The sequence below is a fragment of the Trichechus manatus genome, unplaced genomic scaffold, assembly GCF_000243295.1.
Source record: "Trichechus manatus latirostris isolate Lorelei unplaced genomic scaffold, TriManLat1.0 scaffold00225, whole genome shotgun sequence".
NCBI classification, from domain to species: domain Eukaryota; kingdom Metazoa; phylum Chordata; class Mammalia; order Sirenia; family Trichechidae; genus Trichechus; species Trichechus manatus.
In genome coordinates, this window is record NW_004444161.1 from 2,695,336 (window position 1) to 2,705,202 (window position 9,867).

Consider the following 9,867-nt stretch of genomic DNA (forward strand, 5'->3'; position numbering starts at 1 on the left):
GGTGTCTGAGGGTCATACTCTTGGGGTTTCTCCAGTCTGTTTTTTTTTTTTTTTTTTTTGTGTGTGTGTGTGTGTGAGTTAGAATTTTGTTCTACATTTTTCTCCAGCTGTGTCTAAGACCTTTTGTTGTGATCCAGTCAAAGCAATCAGTGGCGGTAGCCGGGCACCATCTAGCTGTACTGGACGCTTACAGAACTTTTTAAAGTTATTTTAACTCTTATTGGAAAAATACTTCCTTTGTCCAAATAGGAATTTTGAATGATATGTGTTTATACATAAATGAGAGAGAATTTTTAAATCTAGTTTTTGTAAAAATATATAATATATGTATTTATGTTATGGAAAGTTTTAAAAATAGGAAGACAAATTATGCTCACTCATTTTGAGCACATTCTAGATTTTTTTCTCTTTCAAAAACAAGAATTAAAAAAAAAGTATTTGTCCACGTATTTTGGGTTCCTTCCAATAGATAACATTAAGACACTATTCTTCTTTTATTAAACTTTGCTCCTGGTTGCTATGGTATCATAAGAGAGTGATTCAAGGGGACAACGAACACGCACACACACGCACTTTACTGCAGGCATGCAATAAGTCTCAGATTGTTAAGGAGAGCATTAAGGGTTGTGCTAGAGATAGTGGTGCTCCCTAAACATTCCTTGCTGCCTGATTTCTCAGCCTCCTTGCATTTTTACAGAACCTTGTGACTGGTTTTGGTCAATGGCTGTGGATGGAAACGATGCATACTGTCTGTTCCTACAGTACAACAGCCTCTCCCAACTAATACCACAGGCTTTGCACAACAGACATCATAACACACTTTAATATTTCAGATATCAGCAATTTTATCTTCCTAGCATGAACAAGATATCTAGAAGGAGTATTCTGGCAGCCAGGGGCTGGCTCCCGGTGCTGGACCATCCATCTAGCTGGGGAAGAAGAGGTAACCCATCCCTGTAGCTGGGGAGGCCTGTAAGTTTTCAGATGACAGATCAAAGTGACTGTTCCATCTTAAGGGGATAAACTGACCACTTCCAAAGAATTTTTGGGTGCTAACGGATGTCTTTTCACTTGGGGGATGCCCAGGGCAACAGAGAACATTAATCTTCTTTCATAATTTAAACACATTTTTAACCACCCTTTCAAAAGATTAAGCATTTTAATCCTCCTGCTAAAGCACACATTTTAAGTAGCAGATTCGATACTAACATTCATTATGTAATCTCAAAAAAAATGCACCTTAAAATCAATTAAGCACATCCCATTTGAATATTCAATTCCTATTAACACAAAGTTTAAATAATCTTTTGAAAATCAATTACTGACAATAATCAATCCAAACCAAACCAAACCCTTTGCCGTCGAGTCGATTCCGACTCGTAGTGACTCTGTAGGACAGAGCAGAACTGCCCCATACGGCTGATGGATTCGAACAGTTGACCTTTCTGTTAGCAGCCAAAGCTTAACCACTGTGCTACATTAGGCCTACTAAAATCATCTCCCAAGAAAGTAATCCCCAAAGGGAGCATTAAAAAAGAAACTGGCCCCATCCTATATTGCTCCAGGACAATCCACTCTTCTATCTTCTATCTATGGTATTTCTGAGATTGCAGCTGCCACATCAGTCAATAATTAGAGTTTTTATTACTGTAAACAGTGAATTTTAGGGTCCTGACCAGCTTTCTACCCCATCATCTGAAGTGCTAATTAACATCAAAGCACCAAGCGGAGATCCACTGCTTGCAAGTATCCCACTGCTACAGTAAAAATAAAATAAAATAATGGTTTCGTTCAAGCTAAACCAGCTGGAGCTAAACTTTTGTAACAACTAAATACAACTTTTTCTTTTGGCATTCTGAAATACTTGTATGTTGTCTGCTCTGTTAATCATGACAAGTTTCTCTAAATATTCCAGAAAACTCTCAGTACAAATCATTATTATAGGAACATAGTGGGCACTTACACCATTAATCCTTTCCCACAATTTTTAACATACTCCTATAGGATGAAAAACTAGGGCTATCTACTTCAAAACCAAAGGCCTAATTCTGTGTATCTCTTGGGTACTGTTGCTAAGGAATATCCCAAACTGTGTTTTCTTAACAAAAGGAGCTATTGAGAAGGGGTTCCTTTTGTTAACTCACTGCATCTAAAAGACCATCTACATGTATTTCTTTTGTATACAGCTGTTCCTAGTTGGAAATATCAGGATTTGTATATTTGGGCTGCCCAATTTGAATATGTATAACGCTCCTGAGTTTAAAACCTTCTGCAAATACGGAGGCATCCTCCGTCTCTCCCTCAGTCCTTTCCTCCCTCTATTCCTTCTTTCCACAAGTATTCAATTATTCTTTTGTGCCAAGTACTATGTAGGCACTGGAGACAGTAAGGAACAAAACCAAAGAGAATTTCTGTCATTATGACGCTTTGGATAGGGATAAAGACAAGGGTTAATAACTCAAATAAAGTAAAATTACATCTGTGATAGTGACAGTAAGTTGATGGTATTTGGAATCAGGAAACTGTGTAGCCAAGGGATGTAAGCTAGTCTGGAGAACAGGCAAGGTTTCCTTGAGGAAATGATGATAAAAATAAAATCTGAAGGAATAATGGTTTTAGAAAATGAAGTAGGAGAGGAAGAGTGTCTCAGGCAGAGCAAGCATATATGTTAAGAGCTTATGTTCACAGGATACTCAGATATCGTATTTTTCAACTCTGGAAGTTTGATTTGGGTCTTACATGTTTTATATCTCTACATGGTCAATGCTTCTAGAAGATATGACATGATTATGCTAACTGTTTTGACGTCCTTGTCTACTAAATCTTTGTAATTTTTGAGTCTGTTTCTATTGATTAATTTTTCTCCTTATTATGGACTAGATTTTCCTGCTTATGTGCATGCCTGGCAATTTTTTGTTGTATGCCAGATATTGTGAATTTTACCTTGTTGAGTGCTGAATACTTTGTAAATTTTTGTATTTCTACACATATTTTTGAGGTTTGTTCTTAGATGCTGTTAAATTACTTACAAACCATTTCATACCTTTTTATTTATTTATTTATTTATTAAGGTTTGTTAGGTAGGTCCAGAGCAGATTTTAGTTAGGGCTAATTTTGCCCAATTAGTGGGTGCCGTAAAGGTTGTCTCCAGATCCCAAGCACCCACAGACTGCTAGGATGAGAATTCCACCCAGTGGTATGAACCACTCCATGGGTGTTATGTCCATTTATCCTGATCAAGTCATTCACATAAGACATAAACAGTGATGGTGACAGTGAAATCCATTTAAGTTACTCACAGACGACAGATAGCGTACAACAAGAAAACTTCCATCACGAGCTGTCCTCCCTGACTTAAAGCTGCCCGAGTGGTCCACAGGTACCCCCTCATTTTGTAGTGTGCATGAAGGACCCCAAGGATCTTCCCTATATGGTTTTATATTCCACGGATTATGTATTTCACTACACAGAGGGCAATACAAATTTTTCTGTCTGAACACCCAAAGAAGGGGGGTAGCCAGATGTGGGGGGGTGCCAGCCTGGAATTGTATCCCTTTAGCCCTGCTGCTTATTTAAACAGATCATTAGGCTTCAGAGGGGGAAACGCAATGCTTTGTTGAAAGCCCAAATATGTTAGTAGGGGGGAAGGAACAGGGAGTAATTATAGACATTTGGGCCATCTGAGGGACTTCCTCCTCTCAGTGAGGCAGTAACCTTTTGATTATTCTATTCAATGCCTCTCAGATTATAAGGTTTTCCTCTCTGGCTGGTGAACATACAAAGTAGTCCCAGCTGTGGGTGAGCCGCAGGGACTCTTTCCTCTGCTCATTTTGGATGGTTCTTTCTCTAGCCTTGGGTAATTTCCTCACACGCATGTGCTGATTAATACTCAACTAAAGACTTGGTGGGGACCCTGCGCAGATCTCTAGCGCTCTCTCTGTACTGTTCTCTTCTCTCTGGTACTCTGCACTGTGAACTATAGTTTTGTTGACCTTGAACTGTCAGCGACATCTCCTTAACTCAGGGAAATCAATGGACTTCTCCTGGGTACTCTGGTTTCTCTTGGAAACTCCAGGCAGCAAGCTGGAACACTTGTAGGGTTCTACCGTCCTGTGCTGCCTATTGTCCAGTGTCTGTAAGTCACTGTTTTGTATTTTGTCCATTTTTGTGGTTGTTTCAGTGGGGAGGAGTGTAAATCTGGTCCCTGTTACTCCATCTTGCCTGGAAGTGGATTTCAAAGGACACTGAAGAAATGTCTGTGGAACTAGAACTATATGCAGCCAGATGATACTAGAGGAGAAAACTGAGAACAGGTCATATAATGATTCAATCTGAAAAACATTACTGCATCTTTCTCTTTTTGTCCTTTCACGTACTCAGTGTGTACACGTCAGCTTGAGGCACTCACTTTCTTGGGGATGGGATGTAACATGTGAGGGACATCTCACTGCTGTTGAGTTTATTCTGACTCATAGTGACTCTATAGGGCAGAGTAGAACTGTCCCATAGTGCTTCCAAGTATATACCATGGACTTCCAGAAGAACAAACAAATCTATCTTGGAAGAAGTATAGCCAGCATGCTCCTTAGAAGCAAGGATGGCCAGACTTCTTCTCACATACTTTAGACACGTTATGAGGAGAGACTAGTCCCTGGAGAAGGACATCATGCTTACTAAAGTAGAGGATCAGTGAAAGAGGAAGACCCTCCACAAGATGGATTGACACAGTGGCTGCAACAATAGGCTCAAGCATAACAACAATTCTGAAGATGGCACAGGACCAGGCAGTGTTTCATTCTGTTGTACAGAGGGTCACTATGGGTGGGAACTGCCTCGATGGCACATAACAACAATAACAACAATCTTTACAGAAACAGATTTCCAGGTCTTTCTCCCATGGAGTGAGCGGCTGGTGGGTTCAAACTGCTGACCTTTTGATTAGTAACTGGGTGCTTAACCACTGCACCAGCAGGGCTCCTCGTGAGGGACATAGAAGCATCCATATGCTCTGGTGAAGGTGCAAGGCAGAGCTAAGTGAGCTGGGGCACCCAAAAAACCTACCATGGAGCAGACAGCACAGTGTGTGGGAAATGAGTGTAGCTGAGTCCAGCAAAATACCTGCAAAGGAAGCAGATAAAAGTAGGACTTTACTACCAGTGCTGAGAGGGGCTCAGAAACACCACTTCATGACACAGATCAGCCAGAACCCAAAGGACCCTGTGGGGTTTCACTCAACCTTGTCTTCCCCCGTCTCAACAGCATGATATACTACCTCTAAGGAAATGGCTTACGCAGTTGTACAGGCTGGAAAGTTCCAAGTCCGTGAGTCAGGCTGGAGGCTTCTCCTGACTCATGTAGCTGCAGAGGCTGGCGAACCCAAGATCCAGACCATGTAGGATGATGAATGCCAACATCGGCAGGCAAGCTGCTAACTCAAGTGCCAAGAACTGGAGGTCAGATGAATGGGAGCCAGCTGCAGGATCCAGAGCAAGCAAAGGCTAGTGAGCCTTGCCAGAAAGTCCACCTATATTGGATGTAGGCTATACCCTCAAGGAAACTCCCTTTCAGTAGATTGGCTACTCATAGCAGATCCCATCATGGAGATAATCACATTATATCAGATCTTATCATGGAGGTGATTACATCATTATACAACTGCCAAACTACATCATAATGGCCAAGCCACTGAGAATCATGGCCCAGCCAAGCTGACATGCAACCTTAACGCTCGCATCTACCTTCCTCTCATAAACTTGATTGTCACCTAAAAGGAAGGACAAGGGAGGGGCTAGACGTCTGTAGAGTTATCACTTACCTGGGTCATCTAAGCAGTCTTAGTAATCTAACCGGTAACCAGTTGCTGTCAAGTCAATTCTGACCCATAGGGACCCCATGTGTTTCAGAGTAGAACTGCACTCCACAGGGTTTTCAATGGCTGTGACCTTTCGCAAGTAGATAGCCAGGCTTTACTTCTGAGGCATTTCTGGGTGGATTCAAACTGCCAATCTACTGGTTAATAGCTGAATGCTTAACTATGCCACCCAGGGACTCCTCTAAGTTACCTTAAAAAACAAAAACAAAAAAACCCAAACCAGTTGCTCTGGACAAATGCCAGCTCATGGTGACTTTTTAAATGGACATGCACCAAAACTTCCCCATCTTCTGACTTTTCAGATTTTTGTCCTCTGTTACCTTTCAGGATGAGTGCTTTTAGGTAAGATCAGATCAGTGAAGAGACAATAAAAATAGCTTGTTTTCTTGTTTTTTTTTTTTTTTTTTTTTTTTTTACGTATCCGCGTGTTCTGTGAGTGAATCAGCAGCCTCTCTAAGGTTAAGAGACAATTAAGTTTTCTAACTGCCGGGCGGGGGGGAACCCCGGTGGTGTAGTGGTTAAGAGTTATGGCTGCTGACCAAAAGGTTGGTAGTTCGAATCCACCAGGCACTCCTTGGAAACCGTATGGATAGGATCCCTAGGAGTCGGAACCGAACCGACTCGACAGCAATGAGTATGGTATGGGTAATCACTGGGGCAGTTTTACTCTGTCCTATAGGATCCCTATGAGTCGGAACCAACTCGACAGCAGTGAGTATGCTTTGGGTAATCACTGGTGGTTGGTAGGAAGGACAGGTTTATATTGGTGTTTCCTGTTTCTGAAATTCACTGCGGCCAAAGTGAGTGAAGAATGGAAGCTTAGAGACCTTTCAGAGACTCTTACGGTACTTAACACCAAAGTTGGTTAAAAAATCAGATGTTAATAAAACAAACATATTTATTATGATCCCTAGTATATTTATGTCTAGCAATCCTACCACCATCCCAAACGAAAACAAACAAAGCAGCTGCCTTTGCGTTGTGCTGTATGCTGTAGAATAGAACTGCACTCCACAGGGTTTTCAAGACTGTGACTTTTCAGAACCAGATCATCTTCCTTCCCAGGTGCCTCTGGGTGGGTTCAAACGGCCAACTTTTCAGTTAGTGGTAGAACGCTTAACCTTTTGTGCCGCTGAGGGAATAACTGTGATACTAATAAGAAAACGTTGAGAGAAAGGCAAACCTCAGTTTCCATAAATGCTAAGCCATTTTCACATTAAGCCACTATTAAAAAACAATTCCTCATCTCTTCTCAGTGAGGGAGCCAATTTCCAAGAAATTGAAAGGAAAAATTATGGTGTTTTGCCACATGCGTCAGAGTACATCGTCTAACACCATGTACTCTTTAAGGAAGTAGAAATCTGCCAAAGTAATTCTATGCCAAGATTTATTATTACCATTCTTTCTCAGGCCTGAGGCTTCATCCTTATCACCGGCGTTCCCAGGTGTCCAACCCCATTGTTGTTAATGGAAGCAATCTGTGAAGTTCTTTGGATGCACCTTATCTGGATGGTACCCAAGCGGCACTGATCAGAAGGTTTGGTCTTTGAATGAATTAGTAGCTGCCCCATTTGACTAATAGTCCCTTCTTTAGCTATAAACCTTGCTCTAGCAAAAGCAGATATTTTTCTTGGTGTTGCTTTTACTTATTAGTAGTCACTTTTTCATGGATCCAGTAAAATCCTGGATTTGACTGTAGAAAGAAAATGGAGGCTTTACATTTTTAAGTGCTTTTCTGTCTTTGAAAACCAAAACTTGATTCATGCTTGAATTTTTCTTTCTGTATTTTAAGTGGGTTTAAACCCATTGAATTTCTTTCCTTTTCCTTCCCCTTCACCTACATTTTTCTCTCCTCCCCTGCCTTCCTTCCTTCCTCTTTATTACACAGGTAATATATAATTGTTACAGGATAAGTGGAAAGTTCAGATAAGAAAAAAGTTAAAGAATAGTCATCTGTAATCACAACAGCCCAGGGGTAATCACTGTTATCTTCATCATGTTATATATTCCAAACTTTATGTTATTATTATTTTCAAACATAAAAAGAAATTGTGTGATAGATATATATGCTGCTTTAGGACCTGCTCCTTTCGCTTACTCTATTGTGTACATGTTTCCAAAACAAAAACCAAACTCACTGCTGTCAAGTTGATTCCGACTCATAGCGACCCTATAGGACAGAGTAGAACTGCCGCCATAGGGTTTCCAAGGAGTGGCTGGTGGATTCGAACTGGTGACCTTTTGGTTAGCAGCTGAGCTCTTAACCACTGTGCCACCAGAGCTCCGTTTCCATACCACTAAATATTATTTCAAAAACTATTTTAAATGTATGCCTAATATTCAATCGTATGAATATACTAGGCTTATCAAGCTCCTATTTTTTTATTGTACTTTAGATGAAGGTTTACAGAGCAAATAGTTTCTCATTAAACAGTTAGTACACATACTGTTTTATGACATTGGTTAACAAGCCCACGACATGTCAACACTCTCCCTTCTCGACCTTGAGTTCTGTATTACCAGCTTTCCTGTCCCCTCCTGCCTTCTAATCCTTGTTCCTGGGCTTTTGTGCCCCATTAGTCTCGTTTTGTTTTATGGGCCTATCTAATCTTTGGCTGAAGGGTGGATCTCGGGTGTGACTTCATTACTGAGCTAAGAGGGTGTCCAGGGACCATACTTTCGGGGTTTCTCCATTCTCTGTCAGGCCAGTAAGTCTGGTCTTTCTTGTGAGTCAGAATTTTTTTCTACATTTTTCTCTAGCTCTGCCCGGGACACTCTGTTATAATCCCCGCCAGAGCAGTCAGTGGTGGTAGCCGGGCACCATCTAATTGTACTGGACTCAGTTTGGTGGAGGCCGTGGTAGTAGTGGTCCATTAGTCCTGTGGACTAATCTTTCCCTTGTATCTTGTTTTCTTCGTGCTCCCTTGCTCCCGACCAGTGGAGTATCTTGCATGGCTGCTTACAGGCTTTTAAGACCCCAGACGCTACTCACCAACGTAGAATGTACAACATTTTCCTTATAAACTATGTTATGCCAATTGAGCTAGATGTTTCCAGAGACCATGGTCCCCACAGCCCTCGGCCCAGCAATTTGGTCCCTCAGGGAGTTTGGGTGTGTCTATGCAGTCAAGCTCTGTCTATGCAGTCGAGCTCCTATTTTTGAATGTTCTAGTTCTTTTGATTTTTTTCCCCAAAGTCTGCAAACACAGCTTCGCAGTTTTGCAAACACAATTGGAAAAACGGTTTAATGTTTATATACATCATTAATTACTTCCTTCCCATTGATTGGGAAATTTGTAATAAATCCAGGTATCTCAACAGAACTGGCTTCTGTTGCTGTTTTCCTGATCACGGGAAAGTGTAAAATACATAAGCTGCCTTCCCACCTCCAGCATAGACCAACGCGACATAATAGTGTCACAGTGAGGCATCGAGAGTCATTATGCGTCCGCAAGTTCCCAGAAGTTCTAATTAGGTTGCATGACCTGTTTTACCATGCAGTTCCGTTCAGAAAGTATGGACTGCTAATGACCCGTGTGACTCACTGAAACTCAGTATACTTGAATCGGTTAGAAAAAGAATAAGAAACCTCAACCGTGTAACTACGGCAGAAAACAAGACGATCATTTAAAGGACATCTGATAAGAGAAGTAACAGCTTTAATGCCTGTACATACGCAGTAGGTTGGCATGAAATTTTCTTTTACTACATCCTGACTTGAACATCTGGGAAGCATCCAGCAATCAGTTTGCGCCCAGAAACCTAATTAAGATAGGAGGCAGATGAGCTGAGGCTGGAATTGTGGAGGAGGGCTGCGTGGAGACCAGGGTTGGCGTAGATTCTGTTGTTCATTTTTCTATATGAAGAAAAGGCCCCCCGAGAGGAAAGGAGGGATGGAGGGAGAGAGAAGGAAAGGGAAGGGAAGGGAAAGTGGGGGGAGAAGAGGGAAGGGGAAAAGGGGGGGAAGAGGGAGGGGGAGAGGGAAGAAGGAGGGG